We start from the raw sequence: 19,407 nt of genomic DNA on the forward strand, positions 1-19,407 counted from the left end.
AAATTACATTAATTATTCTTTCGCCCAATAACACATTCGTTAAATGGAGACAGTTTTAAAATTATCGCTTTGTATAAATTAATAAACAATACATTGAGTTATAATATCCCTTCACACAAGTTTAGATTACTGTGGGGCTAGTGCAAACTGTGTTATATATGTCTGTATATGTAATGTACTAACTTATTTAATTAATTTTTAATCAAAATTTAATCATGATTCAATCAGAAGTTTAATTATTATTCATAAGAGGTAAACGTTATGTGATAAGGATATTATTATATTTGACATGCTTATTTTTTTTTGCGGTCCACCATATTTCTGTCACGTCCCTAAAATCTCGCATTCCATAACAATAGCCATACGTTGTAATAAAAGATCTGACATGTTATTATTTCCTGTACAGTAAATTTTAAAAATATGTAAAGCAAAATATCATAAACCTGTTGAAATTAACTTTTGATCAATGAAACGTACAAGTGAGGATAAAATATGAAATTAAAATAAATGAAAGCATTTTGTTTAATATTATGATTTCGCAAAACTAATTTATATTTGAACGTTACCACCTATGAAAATGATAGTAGTGAATTCGCAAACTGAGTTGTCTTAATTAATGTGTCATGTATAGAAATAAATAAAGCTGTGTTTCTCAAATATGTAAGTTCTAACTTAGGGTGTTATAAAATAGAACAAAGATTAAAGGATCTTAAGTTTATATTGAGAACTATGTAATCGTTTTTACTTGATTGAGTGCTTGATCAATCAATCTGCCACATTTGATATTCGAAACGAATATTGAAATCGCCTGACGACTTCTCTCGTTTTATCAAGGTGGGAAGCTTCAGGCGACAGGCAGCAAGCCTTATGACGGTCAAAATTACTTTCGAAGGATGGCATCATTGATCATAAAATGAAAACACAACAAAATCTATTGAGTTTCAGCGTCTATATCCCTTGTGGGGTACACAGAGCAAACAGTCTTGAAGAGACTGAAAGGCCACGTTCAGCTGTTTGGCTTTATGATAGAATTGAGATTTAAGTATTAATATTGTACATTCCTATTACAATTATTATAATTTTTTCTATAAAATATGGGAAAGTCTTTTGAATCACGCTAACACAATTTGAGAATCACTGTACTTTGGAGGAATGTTGCTGCCCAAGCTTAATTTCGGCGATATCATTATTATTATTTATAGTTCTATTGAACCTTAATTGAACGGAAATAGAAGGCGGTTTGGTCGACAAAGACGAATAAATTAAATTAGCGGCTCTGGTTTGCTAACATTTTTATATGTTTAACTGATCCAGATAAGGAAATGTAATTAATACGCTATGTTTTAGTAACATACTTGTTTTATATATTTGCTTTGATCTAAACTATTTTTATTTTTGCCTCAAAACAAATGGGATAGTATGTTAAAATAAATAAAGGTTATAGGTACGCGTAATGACTTTATATTAGTTTGAAGGTAGTTGATGTAATACTTTCGCAAGTTTCAGCCTATTCTGACAAAAGAAGATACCTGACTGAAAAGTACATACATATAACTTGCTATCTCCTATAAACTAAGATTCCTGTTTTTCGTGTTTCTGTATAAAATAACAAAAAGGGCAAGCCTTTTTTACAGTTCTGAACTATATTTGTACCAAGTTTCATAAAAATCGGTTCTGTGGTTAAACTGTGAAAGGGTCGCAGAGGAAAAAACTTACTTCTGCATTTATAATATTAGTTGGTATGCATTTATAATAATAAGATTATGTAAGGGATAAATCACACAGATTTTATTTAATAGGGATAGAATTGTAAAGAATTTCATCTGAAAGAAAGACATTCATAATTTTCGTCTCATTCATACATATCGTTTATTTCGATTTGAAAGTAGCGCGTTAGAAGCGCGTAGCTAGCGCACGGTGTCGAAACATTTTGAGACTTATTAGTATTTTGTTAATGCGATTAGTATACTTAACTACAATATGTAAACTAAAATTTTTTTTATATTCCATTAATGAATTGCTCGTAAAATATTTCGAATGTAATACAAATAACTCAAAGTACTTCGATAGCTACGAACTAATAAATGTTAATGTTCAAAATGAATCTCGGTTAAAAGCATTTAAAAGTTATCAGCGAATCCGGCGGGCGCGGGCGTTTCGATGAAATTAAACACCCGCATTTTATCCATTAAATAAAGATTAATTTTTGATATTATTACTAGTAGGTACTTATGAAATATTTTATCCATACTACTTAATATTAACTAGCTCTGTCAGTCTTTTATTAACGCTTTCACGTTATTTAAGTACAGTGAAGTGAAGAGCAAAAACGTGGCCTACCGAGTATTTTCAAGGTTGTTGGTTCTGTCTACCCCGAAAAGAAAAGGCTTGCTATAACAATTACTTTACTTAAACCTTAAAAAAAAACCATAAATTTTCCTTGTCCGTTTGACTTGATGAATAAGTAATTAAGAGTAGATTAGGTCGTGAAAGTATCTCTGATAATGAGATGGGTTCAAGTTGCCAAAATTAATAATTATGAAACCTAAACGTTGAACATTCTGCGGCCTTTGCGATTATTAATAAAGTTCGATTAAGTTTAGCGCAAGTATTGGCCAGTGTCTAAAATTATTTGGGACTTGTATCCTAACTTGTGAAAGAAATTGCGTAATTTGAAGTATTTTAAGGGAAGTGATTTTTTCCTACCATCCTGATTTTTAGGGTTCCGTACCAAAAGGGTAAAACGGAAACTTATTACTGAGACTTCGCTATCCTTTTTTTTATGCCACCAGTCTGTAACATGAACCATGATAACTAGTCAGTTATAATTTTTACAGATTGTGTATGAATGGCACAAAAAAAAAACTAAATAATAGAATCATATTAAAAATTAAGGAGGCTCTCATACAACAAACGTGTTTTTTGCTCGAAAATGAAAATTTAAGCACACGCTTGAAATATTTACAGAATATGAATTTAATGACCAAATTCTTTAAAATTTAATGATAACATTTAAATAAACTAAATCCCCAGTTTCTTAGCCATTGGCCTGGGGAGGTCCAGAAGTGCCTGTGATCACCATAAGCGCCAGGGTGAGGTGAAATTCTCATTAAACTACGAGTACTAACTAAAATAGTATATTGTAAATACCTTGTTACACATGACATATTAAAAAAATATTTAAAAAAAACCTTTTAGTATAAATAAAAATATAACTTAAATAGTAACTATATAAGTATTCCTCATAATATAAATATTTTTAGTAAGTAAATGAGGTTTAGGAGAGTCAGCTTGCGAGAATGAAAGTCATTTGAGAAAAATAGCAGTCAAGAAAATGCTACAGATGGACAATAAAGCCATCACATTTATTACTTACTTTTATTTTTAAACTGGTATATTTTTAACATATTACAATCAAAATATAATTGGTTTTGAGGCCTGAGCCCGTCATGTTCCATTTTCTGAAACCGTCGTTTCTCGAACACCTTACATATAATTTGAGAGTTCCGTAGATATTGTATCCTTTTAAGATCACACGTTTTGTATATTGTCTGTTATGTGTCTTTGTTAGAGTTAATCTACAAACTGATAGGTCTTTAAGTTTCATCCTTATCTCAAATCCAAACTCTTCAAAATTTATTTTTAAATTATTTTTTACTATAATAAAATAAAATACAAATACTTTCACATGTGAGAATAAGTTAATACAATTATGAAGTGATAAATAATTACTTACTGCTCTACGTAAGAAAAATATGGGTTTAATTTGTGAGGTAAATGGTTGCACGAAATATAATTTGAGGAACCCCTTTTTATTTTTATTTTTTTTGTAACTCGGGAGTGAGTTGTATTTCGGAGCCGACGTTATTATGACAGCCCTAAAGTGAGTTCTTCGTACGATTCATATTTTTGTTAGATCAATTTTAAATGCGACAGGTTAGGTATACTTTTTCAGTTATATTTTATTTAAATTCAATGCAACAGTGTTAATGATACTGATCAGTTGATAAGAAAGACATTAATTTAGCACGCACCTACATAGGCCACAAGATATTGCCTTTGTAAACCATATCCCATTTCAGACCCATATATTGTCAGGGATAAAATACGTAATGTACCGCAATATTTATTTTGGGCCCGATGTAGCGGTAAAGCGTCGATACCTGGTAAATTTGGCTTCCTTTCCATTCTTCGAAGGCTTGTAGGACAGGAATCGCCACATTCGACAAACGGAAGGATTTTTTCCTCTTGGTATCGAGTTCATTGACTCATTTGCGCCACCGGTTATCTCACAGCTAAGGGCAGGCGTTCACCAAAAAGTGTTATGGTCTGCATGTGACTAAAGTGATTTTCAGCTACCGGGAAACTATTATTTAAAAAAAATATCTAAAATGCACCGCAGTTTTGATTATAATGCAATATTTGCATAATCAAGTTTTTATACTATTTGTGGTTCACAAAGTTTTAAAAACATTTTTTGTTGAATTTCTTTACATGTGTACCTATCCTTATACTCGGCATAGCGGAGAATGAGCATTACCAATAAAAACAAAAACAAACTGCCAAATGGGCTTTCTTTCACGACGAATTCGGGAAAGGCCTGTATTTTAAGTGCATCACATCGTTATTGCCATCGTAATGGATGAAATCAAGTTCAAGTGCAAGTTGAGACGAAACCATTTTATTTTATACGTTAAATGTAGGCTAAAAATCATCATGTGATCGTCTTATCTTTATTTGCATGTTGCCATTTAATGTCTATATCTTATCATTAACTGAAACTCAATTCTATCGTTCGCGTTCTAGTTGAGTTTGCTAGGAATATAATTTTATCAAAGCACTAAGAAGCAACCCGTGCCTACAAAATACCTATCGCTAAGTGTCACTGCCTCTAAGGATAATGTGTTGAACTCGTGATTACAGAAATTAAATCGACATTCACCTCAGAGTGCTTTCATATCACGGCATGTTATTTTTAAGTTTGTAAAAAAAATCCCATACCTAATGTGTGTTTGGGACATAATTATCTTTAGAATACATTTTTGAGAGCTCAGCTTGACCAGTGGAAGTTTTGATGTTATTGTAATGATGACTTTTTCTTCTTAAGAATACACAGAGGAGTATCCTTAAGAATATGCCTTTGTATATGTTGAAGATTGATCAATCTTTTCCGAAATTGGGTGGATATATATGTATATATAGCAGTTAAGGTGTATATAATCGGTGGCGTCTCGCGTAAATTTTGCGATGGACATCATATGTTGTCCAAGAAGGCTAAAGGGTTAATATATAGGAAAATATGTTGGAAAGCCAATTTTAAAGATTGCATTTGTTTCATGTTGTTGCTGGAGTTAAGCTCAATGAGTTCTCTTTTCTCTTTGTACCCACTTGTACATTCTGGTGATATGTTTCGTGACACAGGATTCGCTATAGAGGGGCAATAACTTGTCGTGTTTGTTAACATTACAAAAAAAATTTTTTAAGGCTTTTGAATTTTGATACTTTCACATATGTATAATATCAATGACACTCTCAGATATCGTATTTTCAAGAGGCGTGCTTTCTTGGGCTATTTTTACGACATTTACAAACAAACAACGTTTGGCCAACGGTTTTGCATGAGTAGATGTGTATGTATGTCAGTATGTATATAACTCACAAATGAGGTAAGGAAAAAAGAATGCGTATATTTACCGTTGTAAAAGACAGTTTGCAAAGATTTTGCAAAAAAGTTACAAAAATATCTGATACGAGTATTGAGGCTGGCAGTAATTTAGGAAGCTTTCTTTAGTTGACACTGGAGAGAGATTTCCCTTTTGTAACGGTCAAATCAAAAACATTGCTATTGCTTTAATATTTAAAAAAACACACATTCACGTCTTTATACCTTATGGGGTAGACACAAGATTGGTTCAGCTGGATGGCAAAGTGATGGAATCCAATGAATGGATGCAATCCTTACCCTTGATTAACTGTTATGATCAGCGTGGGTAAAGCAGCAGCTGGCAAACAAGCTGCTTACCTATCCGCGCAAATTGCATCTCTACAAGTTGAATCGGTATAAAGATTATTTTCTAAATATAATAGTGCCGTGTGGTTCCCGAAAAAAGTGAAAAAAGTTACTCCGTCTCGTTCCCTTGGTTGTCATAAAAGGCGGGCGACTAAGGGATAGACTTAAAAACTTGGTATTCGTCTTTTAGGCGATGGGCTAGCAACCCGTCACAATTTAAATCTTAATTTTATTATGAAGCCTACCAGATAAACGTGACCTATCGTAACGGGGTAGACAGAGCCTACAGTCTTTACAAGACTGTTGGCTCTGTCTACCCCGCAAGGGATACAGACGTGATTAAATGTATGTAGGTTCTAAATAGAAAATCTTTTGTCTGACGTATCGCTTCCAGGAAATTCCCAGGAAGGAATTATTAAGAGTTATATTAGTTTACTTATGAAAGCGGGTTTTATATTTATTACTAGCTAAGTAATAAATATAAAACCCGCTTTCATAGCTGTAATAATAGCTGGAATAGAACAAGCTACGTAAAAACCCGATGGTGCTATAATATTGGATGAAATAAAGTTGGGGGCTGGGCCGTGAAAAAGTCATGTAGGTAGATATGTTTTTAACTATTGACCCTCACGTGCGTGGGTTTTCAGACAATGAGCATGCATGCTAATGAACAGGTAAACGTAAAGCATTAGATATTACAAAGACAGGTTTGCAAACCATTAATTGTAATATTTTATTGAGTTATATGTGGCATTTTATTACATACTTTTAAATAAGTACCTATAATTGCAACCAAAGACAAAGTTTATTCTTAAAAACTAAGAGGAGTCTTAGAAAATTTGTGTTCTTTTTAGTGGATGAGACTTTGAGTATTTCTAATGTACTATTTTGGAATCAAGGCAAGTAGTAATAATACAGGTAGTTCGAAAAAATAGGAAAATATACATACATATATCAGACAAACACATTCAGTCTTCTTGAGACTATTAGCTCTGTCTACATTGCAAGTGATATATACGTGAGAATATATAAATACATATTATTATGTATAATTAAAATATCTATTCAACACTTAATTTTTTTCCGATGGGTTAAAGGACCCGTATAATGAGCCAATATACCAGTTTTCTGAATCTTACGCGTGACGGTATCTTTCGGTGACTAAACGGGTTATATCATGAATTTAAATTGATTTCGAAAATATATGCATCTCTTGTATTTGCTAATTTAGAAAATGAATATTGATACATTTTAAGACGCCAGTGATAAATAAAATGAAGTGCATGTCATTTGATTATGGGTTCTTTGTAAAATCGTTTTGATGTATTGACGCAGATAACGGCGACAAAAGGACAATAAGTAATTTTATTTCACTTAGTACCTACCTACATTAATGGTAATTTAAGAGATTTTAATATAAATGATGCTTCGATTTTTAATGCACCAGTCGATAAAATTAAGATTATTATATTAGTTCACTGACGATAAACTCTTTGAGGAATCCTTCACAATCGCAGATTTGGATGTAAAGTCATCTAACCATGGGTCAAGCTGTGTCAGTTTCCAGCTTTTCACTAATTTCTGGGTTATATGCTGACTTCTCTCCAGGTAGAAAACTCGACTTGACCAACGCTAAGAGGAAAATAATAACCAGGTTTAATTTTACTTAGTGGCATAAGATTACGTTAATCATTTTAATAATATTAAAATACTTATTTATAAGTTTGTCATTGGTGCATGAAATTGATTTGGCTGCTCTGAAGTTAAAAGAAAAATAACTGATGTGAAATTTGCTCGTTAGAAGTAAAGGTGTGTTCTTTTTAACTGTGATTTATTTTTGTCCAAGTTATTTATGGAACAGATAAGGTTTGAAGTTTTGGGGAGATCAGTCGTCCGTGATATTATATTCAAATTCCAAATTAAATTGATCGAAGGTGGGCATTGTTGTAAAAAGGATTGTTAATATTGTTCAGATTGAACATTCAGATATCTGGTTATTGTAAAATGTGTATGTATCAGTAAAAAATATTTTATATGTTTTTCTTTTATCAAAATCTTAAGGCTTTTATATAAATGTCACTTGGAAAATAATGGGGTTTTTTTATCATATAAGTATAACAAGAATATAATACGGAACACGCCTTCGAACCAATTCATTCTTCCTCTCTTTAAAAGAGATCTGATTTATAATTTTATATGTCACTTCGTTAATACTTGATCATCTGAGGTTGTTGACATTGGCTTCGTAATCGTGAATCGTGATAGATGAGGAGGCATGGGTGATGCTAAAGTCATGTTTGTGGACTAAGAGTGTGGATTGCTCTACCTTTAGCCGTAAATCAAATTGAATTGTTTTATTTCTATTTACCGTTATAAGCGCGACGTGTAAGTTTTCTCAGCCTTCATGTTAGTAGGGGATAAAAAAAAGCATAATATTAAAACAACTGTCTTTTAACAAGCATATGGTAAAAGTTACTTAATTCCAAAACGGAGACGAGCCACTACCTATTAAAAATACTTAGTAAATTTGTTAAAAATTTTAAGTAAGGTATATTTGTATTTTTATATTCTTAAAAGATTCTGCGGGTAGCTTTTTATATAAAACGCAGGGTAAATACAGCTTTTAGTGAGCAGCATTTACAAATGTGTAGGTTACTAATAAAATATATAAAATAATTTTATTCCTTTTATCTTTTGTTACCAGCACAGTACTTGCTGTGCTTTTACATAGAGATAATATAAGATTAAAGTAAAAAGCGACCGTCGGTGTTGTATCTACACCGTAGTTATTTAAAAAATGTTGGTATGAATTTTTGTATTTGTAAAAAACCTCTACCGGATTTATAATATTTCGAAATTTTTACATTCATTTTAGAATAAATTTTTGTTTACTGTTTTAGAGAAACTGGCCTCCTAAGAAAGCTTTTAACGTTACATTTACCTAATGTAGCTTGTAAGGTATATTAATGCAGGTTGTAGGTAACTATTTAAACTAATAAGAAAGAGAAATAAGAATTCTTCTTAAATAAAAAAAAATCATGGTAAATTAATTTACATGCATTTAAGACTAGTTCATGCGACAAAGTATAAATTAAACATGTAAACAGAAGTTCTGTAGATATTGTGCAGTTAATGCGGATATAGAGTCGGAATGTGGACATTACAGTGAGTGTGCGAGACCGCAAAAACCAACACGGGTTTGGGAATTTCATGACAATTTAGCAGTTTAGCACTTCTAAATAAACAAGGGATTTTTAAGTTAGTTATTCAAAACTCGTGACCTTGCAACTTACTAACTCCATGTTCATCATGAAAAATAATCCTAAATAAGTTTATTTGTGATGAATGAAGCTAGCTAGTTGGCTATTTATAGCCTTTCCGGAGAGAGAGAAGTAGGTGTCTAAGGTGATGGCCAATCATAAAGTATAAGTAAAAAATATAAGTGAGATTTAGTAATGTTTGCAAAGTAGGTACCTATATTAAACATTTATACTTACCAGTCTATATTATTGGTGCGGCTTTTGCATTTAAAAGATTCGCTAGAATGATATAAAAAAATTGACTTAAGTAAAACATGATGTTCCACAAGTATTCGGTGAATATAAAGCGGTGAATGAACCAAACCTGTGACAGTCAATAACCACATACGCCAGTCCACCTACGTCGTCTATTTTGCATTTTAAATTTATCACAGAAATTTCGCGTTATGATTCCAATATTTATGGCAAACTTGACCCCACTAGTAGTCCGGGATTTTTAGATTTCTTATTCAAAAACCGCAATAGCTATAAGACGGCTACGTGACTGTTTTAGGTGCTTCGTGATTGCAATCTTGGGGAAAATAAAAACTGTTGAATGTCTTTGTCCCGTTAAAAGATACCATTAAAAGTTAGCCAACAAATCGCTTAATTCCATCTTTGTTTCCTTGTTCCCTTTTAAATTATCTGTTTGATCCTTTTAAGTAGATAGTCTTTTGAATTACACAGGGATTTTATTTGTAGACTAAAGTAAAATAAATTTTAATTAAAATAGTCTTCTGTTCTTCATCAGAAATTTATTAATTGTTATAATCAGAAGCAAATAATCTAGGCGATTGCAGAGGATTACTACTCATTGCATTATTGTAACATAATTGAAAAACATTATGAAGAGTGTGATGTAGTAGTGTAGACTATGTATCATAAATTGAGTCTTTATCGCTTTTTTATTTTATATAGTCAATAAATGCTAACTTAACAATATGTAGTTTTAAAAATCTGCATGTAAAATTTTTAGATTTCTGTGTCAGTTCTTGCACTGTAAGACAATGAAATAATGTAAAATAGTTCACAACTAAAGCTTAAGTGCTGTCCCGTTATGACGAGCATGACGTTTAGAGTACTGATTTATGTTTGACGATACTGTTGCCAGGACAATGGTCAAACTAGACGCATTGATATAATCACGGTGTATGTCTTTATGTCTGTCTCGTTATGACTCAAAAAGTCAAGTTCAAAGTCATTGTTCTAGTTTTGGAAGGTAAGCATATGGCTAAGAATCAGGATATTTCGTTTAGATAAATACTTGAAGGCTTCGATGTCGATATGAACTTAGCCTTTCCATGCTTCGATCATTTATATTTGTATTTATAAAATCTTTGTCAGAATTTTGATTAACAAATAGAGTTACTTTTAGTATGCCTTAGTTAGTACAATATAACTCGACTACAGGCACTTCGAAACTGGTAATATTCTGAAAAAAAAAACAGTTCCTCTTCAATCAGAGAAATTGACGAGGGTGAATTCGTCGTGTAAACTTTTGATAAGCGTAGGTGGGTGCAGCAGTTTAGGGATCAGACTAAATAATGATTTCTTAGGTCGTTCCAAGGTGCCCAAGTCTGAATCCTACATACATACCTATAGCCACGTCTACATCCCTTGCGCGGTAGACAAAGCCAACAATCTCGAAAAGACTAAAGTGCCATTAACCACACGGCACACGGTTTGAATCCTATGCTGGCCATGTATTTACAAATAAATCTTTTTTTGAATTTTATACATAATTGTATTAACTGTGAAAAAAGAGCAGGATCGAAACCATAATAGGTGAATTGAAATCTAGAACCTTTAAAGTTCATCGCCTATTAATAAATCTATTTCCTTAAACAAGTTAGTCAGTAGTAGGTACCTTTAGAACCAAATAATTTATCTTATTCTTCGCTTAGCTGTTCCCGAAAATAGAATAGAAATAATTAAAATTGATTGAAGGAATATCTAACAAATCGTCTACAAAGTAAAGTTTTAATATGTGAACTTTTTGTATTTCGGACGAAATATCTGATGATATCTAAAAGATGATACCGAAAAATGCAATGGACTTATAATGATCTTTTTATGGATCTTACCGTTCTGAAAATCCTATAATAAAATGAGATAAAATATATACCTATAGACTTGATCGGAATAACTTTACTTTGAGAATTTTGGAAGAAACAATATATATAGTCAGACTTTCTCTTGAGCGCTGTGTTGAGGTATCTTGTGCCGAGCTTGAGGAACACATTGTTATTTGTATTTATAGTCCACCCAACAGTAGTATTATGGATTTCCTGAATGTAATGGAGGAAGTTCTAATAGTAGCTACAAAAAGTAATAAGAAAGTAATTGTTTGCGGTGATTTTAACATTGACATATTAGTTAGCTCCACAGTGACAATACAGTTTCTTAACCTATTTAAATGTTTTAACTTAGATAATGCCTTCTTGGAACCAACCCGCTTCACTGCCACATCTGCTAAATGTATTGATAATGTTTTTAGTGAACAAAAACCAAATAATAAAAATGTATTTAGTAAATTACCCTCTGATCACTGCGGTCAATTAGTTACCTTTTCCACTAAACGTAGTACACGTGATGGATTAATTATGTGCAGACCTATCACAGCCCATAAAATCAATAAATTTACAAGTTCTTTAGAAAATAAAATTTGCGCAGTAACTTACACGGGCAGCGATCCTAATGGTCATTATAATAAGTTATTTACTACCATTTCAGACGCGTACTCTAAAACATTTATACAAAAGAAACGGAAATGCAATAATAACTTTAAATTCAATGAATGGGCTACTGTTGGCATCTACAAAAGTAGAAAGACTTTGTACGATTTATATGCCCAAAAACAGTATCGATTTGAAAGCGGCTTCGTAGACCATGTTAGGAATTATTCAAAAATTTTCAAAAAAGTATGTCTACATGCAAAATCTTTGTTCATTAAAAACAAAATAAGTAATGCTCCTAACAAAACAAAGGAAACCTGGAGTGTTATAAACAAGGAAACTGGTAGAAGTAATTTTAAAGAAAATATTAATGAAATTATATTTAATGATAGGAAAATTACCTCTACAACAGAAATAGTAAATTTATTTGAACATTTTTTTTACAAATATACCGTTGGAATTAACTTCTAATATTGACTCATGCCCTAATGAAGCTGAAATACTACTTAAAAATAATGTCAGCATTTGCAGTTCCAAATTTAAATTCTTAAATATTGACCCTACTGACATTATTAATACCTATAAAGAACTTAATCTGAAAAAGTCTGAGGATTATTGGGGTATGTCGGCTGTTGTGATATGTCATATTATAAATATTATAGCTGGGGACTTAGCTTATATATTCAATAATTGTGTTGACCAAGGGATATTTCCAAATTTAATGAAGTATAGTAAACTAATTCCATTATTCAAGAAAGGTGAAAAATCAGATCCTGGTAATTATAGACCAATCTCAATTTTACCAATTTTGAGCAAGGTGTTCGAGAGAATCATGCTTAATCAAATGCAGCGTTACTTTAAGTCTAATAAATTATTTCATAGTCAGCAATACGGCTTTACTGAGGGGAAATGTACAACAGATGCAGGTGTGGCTCTTGTCACTCATATTCTCAATGCATGGGAAGACTCACAGGATGCCATCGGAGTGTTTTGCGATCTGACCAAAGCATTTGATTGCGTAGATCATAGAACTCTTCTGCTCAAGCTCGCTCATTACGGGTTCGATACTGCTGCCGTTGAACTAATTAAATCATATCTTAGTGATAGATTACAGACGGTAGATTTAAATAACACAAAATCGAAAGGAGCGACGGTAAAAATTGGGGTACCGCAAGGTTCCATTTTGGGACCTTTTCTCTTTCTGATATATATCAACGACCTGCCTTGCATGATTGAGAAACAGACTGGCATCGTGTTGTTTGCAGATGATACGTCACTAATTTTTAAAATGAACCGCCGTAGCGAAATCTGTGATGATGTGAATAGCACTTTAGCCGCCATCTCTAACTGGTTTACAATCAACAACTTACTGTTAAATGCAAATAAGACCCAATGCATTAAGTTTACACTTCCCAATGTGCGGCAGGCAAATGTGGATATTAGTATAAGTAGTAAAAGATTAGATTTTGTTGATAGTACTACTTTCTTAGGAATAACATTAGATTCAAATTTGAAATGGCATGCTCACATTTTAAAACTTTCTAAAAGGCTTAGTTCTGCAGCATACGCTATTCGTCGTATTAGGCATTTGACGGATGTGGCAACTGCGAAGCTAGTATATTTTAGTTATTTTCATAGTTTAATGTCATATGGTCTACTGCTTTGGGGATCAGCAGCAGACATACAAACTATTTTTATTTTACAAAAAAGGGCAATTCGATATATCTACGGTCTTAAACAAAGAGATTCCCTTAGAGATTTTTTCAAAAACCTAAATATTTTAACTTTGCCCTCCCAATACATATTCGATAACATCATGCATGTTAGGAAAAACTTAGACTCTTTCAAAAAAGTAGGTGAATGTACTAGTAGATCACTGCGGAACAATTACAAGTTGTCGATCCCAGCACATCGGCTGGCTAAGGTAGGGAAATCTTTTCTGATTAATTGTATAAGATTTTATAATAAATTACCAAAAAGTGTTCTTGAAATGAATGATAGAAAATTCAAACAGTATATTAAAGTTGAGCTTTGTAGGAAAGCCTATTACAGCACGGATGATTATATTAATGATAAACATGTGTGGCCCGAGCTGGACATAATGGCCTCTTAAATGCTTGTGTATTTTTGACATGATCTTGACATAATTTGTACAGTATGTACATATTTTATTTTATATTTATTTTATTTGACGAAATATTCGTATTGACATAATCAGTTCTACATTCATACATGTTTTTTAATGTAGACAATGTGCATTCGTCCACGATTTAGATTTAAGAGATCTATATTTGTAAATTGACGTCCTATGAAAATGCTGCAGTGTAGTTTGTTCCGCCGCTTCTTCTACACATGCGCTTTGGAAGCGGTAGTAGTTATAATTAGATTTAAGTTATGTGACGTCAATAAGTGATACCTTGTATCCAATTTTGAAAATAAATCTATTCTATTCTATTCTATTCTATTCTATATATAGCTATTTTATGTGTTCCAACGAAAGAGAAACAGTAAAGTAATTATCGGAGGAGACGCCAGCGCCGCTTAACAAGGATTTATTTTATTTATGTCTTAATTAGTATTTACAACATTTGAATGATAGAACCTATTACCTTGTCATGGTTTGAACTGTTTGCTATTCAAATTCGCAGTATGGTAGACAAGTAGGCAATTTGTGTTATTTATGACTTTACAGCTAAGGTGCCTTTTTTCTATTTACAAGCAGTATTTTATAAAAACATTTAAGAATACTAGACTAATTTCTTAGTTTAAATTGAAATTGAACTATCTAGCTAATTTTGTGTAAGCTTTCAAATCAGTAGAGTACATTGTTTAACGGTCTATAAAGATAAATCAGTTTTAAATTTGTAATTGTGTTTGAGTTACAGTTCAAATTATAACCTTCTTTTGTTTTTACGTGTATTCCTGAATGATTTAGATAGGCAACTAGGCCATTCTTTCTAATTATTTAAATTTAACCTCTGATGACTATGTGTAGTATATACTCTACAATTTTTTTTATAATATTATAATTGCTCTCGTATGATCTCAAATGCAAAGTCATGTCAATCTAGAATATATTATTCGAAACTGTTGAAGTGTAAATTATAGTTTGACAGACTAAACACTATCAATTTAATTATGATTAAAATATGCCCAGAGGTCAATTTAATTTATTGAGAGATCTCACAAAATTAATTTCTCTTCACCAGATAAGAAAAGGGACGGTAGGAAAATGTGATTTGAAATACATAACATGTACAAAAAAATCAACAGTTATGCGATTTTTAATCCCCACGAGGCCTGTTGAATGTCAATGACCTTATAATTGTTTTTTATTTATACTTAAATGTTATAAAAGATTTTAATTCTGCTTATATGTATAGATAATTACATCAATTTTAAATAACATATGGGGTTCCTTTATGTCAATCTATGCCAAATTTGTGTTCCAGTATTATGGTTACGGAACCCTTACAATTGATTAATCAATGCCTAGCCAAAAGGTTATAAGCATTTATAAATAAATTTAACTTATGGTAGGTTCCATTGGGGATTTCCACCTTAAATTGCCACTGAAAGTATGGTATTTTGTGCGTAAGAATTCGCAGGCATAAGTTGAAAATTTTGTTTATTTGAACAACGCTTTTTACGTCGATTTCTTTATGGACTGTGCAAAATTTCAATTAATAAGTATTGATTTTTATTTTTCATACATTTTAGATTATTTATGCCTTATAGATGTTTTGTTTAGAAAATAAGAATACATTTGTTACATGTATTAATGTTCATTGTACATATTGTTACATGACTTATTAACATAGTTAGATCTTGGTGTAGACCGGTTGCAGTTTAGGCATCTTATCACCATCATAGTTTGTCATTTGTGCGACCTTAATAAAGGACACTGCGGTTTCTATATGCTCATTATACTCCTGATAAGACCAATGGATCTTCATCAAGAACATTCGCTGACTTATAGGACAACTAAGATTGTTATGATAAGGCCAGATATGTCAAAACTTTTATTATTATTTCACAAGTTTATATTGAATTAATATATAATGCAAAAGAGCTCATTAGCATAGTACTCTATTTGTGAAAATAACCCAGTACGAATCCAGAAAAATTACTACTAAAGTACTGTAATTAATAAATCAACTAAAATTACGACATGCAGCAATAATAACTAGCTTCAAAGCGAAATTTGAAAGCTTTTATGATTTTAAATTAAAAAAAGTGGACAGTCTCGTTCTAAATGCAATATCCAAATCAGGATGTGACAATATTCAATTCACAAATTGTCAAGTAAATATAATATAGGGAATCCTCAATTAGCCGTCTCATATAAAACAATGTCTGATTTCCTCAACAATGACAAAACGGAACTTGTGTTAAGTAATATTTATTTATAATTTTCGGCAGCCTTGGCCATAGGAGATGTGGTAATTTAATTATCACATTTTGTTAGTTTGCACGTAAAAATATGTGTTTGTCGGATTGCTGTTATGTGTAGCCGATGGCCGAGACTGCATTAGCAACTTCGACGAGGTATTAAATATATTTATCACAATATTATAAATAAATAGGAATTGTGTCTGGTAGAATCAGTGTTCGAATCGAAGGTGCCTGGTTAAAATGCATGTAGCGCAAACATGCACAGGTTTAAATCCCGATCAACAATGACTATTTTCGAAGTTATGTATGAATTAGTTTGAATACTAACCGATGCTCTTACGGTGAAGGAAAACATCGTGAGAAAACCTGCACAATACACATGGCAGCAACTGGATGTGCAAGCATGATCGATCCAATACCGTAACGTATTACGCAAGGGTTGAGGAAGTCAGATGGGAGTCGCTTCGTGTAAAAATCTGACTCACCCAATCCGGGATCCATGGTCAAGGTATACCCCGGGCTCCTCTCCAGAGAGGTAAGAACGCAACCGGGACTAAAGCCAGGAGGAAGAAGAATGTCTGTCTGGTCTGTTATGTTTTCCTAGCTACCCCGTTGGACCGATTTTTTATTAAACTTGGAATGGAAGTCTCGAAAAATAGTTAAAGCTTTCACCTCATTTTCGTTAGCTCTTAAATTTCCGTTAGCTCGTTCAGCCATAAGATCAATCCCATCAGTTTTCTTAGGACCCTACTCATATATTACAGTGTGCCCGCTAATGTGATTAAAACAACAACAATGCAATTCAAAAACATTCCTGCATGCGAGTGAGCTGAAAACAATGCGGGCCGAGTAAAGTAACACATTCAGGGTTTACTTCACTTATGCTTTCGTACGCGGGGCACGTCTATCACTATACCGGGAGAATTTGTCTCGTATCACCGAGATGGCTGGCTCTCGAAGCCACTATTTCAAGATGTGAATGAGTGTTGAATCGTAAACATGAGTAAGGTTGGAATATACATCACCAAAATGCTATATAATTTTACCTATTATTAAGAAACCTACACCAATTAAAATAGATGAAAAAGCCAAATATTTAAGAAAGTGTCCAGAAACGATGATAGCGTAATTTTTGAGTTGAATTATTCATTTGTAGTTTTACCACCAAATACAGGAGGACACCGATTAAGATACTTATTTATTATTATAAAATCTTGACAAAGTAACGGTGATTAAATAATTTGTCAGGATTTTTATATCCTTTACTTTTATTTTATTTTTATATCCTCTACCTCATTATATCCACAACCTATTGAGCGGTGAAGTAATTTTAGTTAGCAATTTAATATGCTGTGAATGTAGAATAAAGAGTTAAATCTGTAACATGACACCCAAATGTTCATACAGAATACAACAGAAAAATGTTGTATTCCTTAAAAAGTTTGCGTTAAAGTTCTGTATTTTATTTATGCTACTTACGACAATCTAAAATAATTGCAAATTCTAAACTACTAATAATAGTAAGTATTAATAATAGTAGAATTTAGTTCTACACTACTAGTTTTTACTCGAGGCTTCACCCGTGCGAAAATAGCCTCATCTACAAAAATATAGGTACAGGTTTTTACAAATCCTGCGGGAACTTTTGTTTTTACTGAAATGAATGGTGGAATGTCTTTCTCCTGACTCTTTATTAAGTATATATACGCGAGATTTCAAGAAGATTGCTTTAGAAGATAACACGTGAAGAGGTAGCTTACAAACAAACTTACTCCGCATTTATAATATTAGTTGGGATGTTATCTTGAAATCAATAATAGAATTTTTATATTAATAAAACCTAGAACTATATCGAACTTCCGACAGGAATCTGGGTAAAAAAAGTTGTTTGAGAACCGGTAAAAATATTATTATACTTATATATATTTTTATATGGTTGTAATAATTAAGTATCTAGTGACTGAATTAATGCTTATCCCAATGGTTATAACGTAAGAACCATCCGCTGATGTAACGACGACTTTATAAAGATATCATCATTTGAACATGATTTCAAACTGGTTGTATCAAGCAGGACAATTGATCATTCAGTTGAATAGTAATTGATCGATAAGTAAAAATCATGCGGAGGTGTGACAAATTTCAATGTTATGAGTGACATTGTCCTCCTATATAGAACACATGGACATGATCCTGATGTTATCAGCTTTCTGCGTTTTGAATTTCAAAATTACCTACCTTAGTCTTAAAACGAAGACTTAACTGTAAATACAAGTTCCGTGGTTTGTATTTATGTGACAGTTAGTCGCGAAGTGCCAAAATGTAGCTTTGGAAATATTGTATATCAATAAACCGTAGCACCGTTTTATTGGTGGCCAATACCAGACTTGATATGGATTTGAGTGGGCTCTTATACTAATAGATGATACCGTTTGATCTGTTTTATGCTTCTTCAATTTAATTTACATTAAGGTATTGCCAAATTAAGTAATTGGTAACAGTCAGGTGCAATTAAGCACCGATAGATAAGATCATATTATTAAATTTAAGCACTAACTTTAGCCTCTGAAAATTCAATAAAAACCGAGTCTTTAATAATTTTAAAATAAAATAAGTCTTTTAATAATCGGTATTAAACTAAGATCAATTATGAGAGAAGAATTTAATAACGAATGTAATCACAATGAATATAAAATCAAAATGTTGAATTTAAACACAGAATGAAAATACCTAACTAATTAGACTTTTTGAACGCTGTTGCACGATTGCTCTTGCTTTAACTAAAATAATTTAATTGAGAGAACGATAATATCTTGGGGATACACATAAAGCGGGCATTGACTTAGACAAAGTCACTCGAGGTGGGTTTTAATAAATTTAAAAAAGGCGTAAGTGTTTATCGACTTTTTTCTATTTGTAGACTTCTTGGAGCTCTCTCTTCTACTACGTAAGTATTTTGAGAAGTTCTGTCCTAAGCAAAAGTAAAAAATTTCCTAGTTGTCCCGGCATCTATTGACAACGGTAACCA

The sequence above is a fragment of the Amyelois transitella genome, chromosome 7 (assembly GCF_032362555.1).
Source record: "Amyelois transitella isolate CPQ chromosome 7, ilAmyTran1.1, whole genome shotgun sequence".
NCBI lineage: Eukaryota > Metazoa > Arthropoda > Insecta > Lepidoptera > Pyralidae > Amyelois > Amyelois transitella.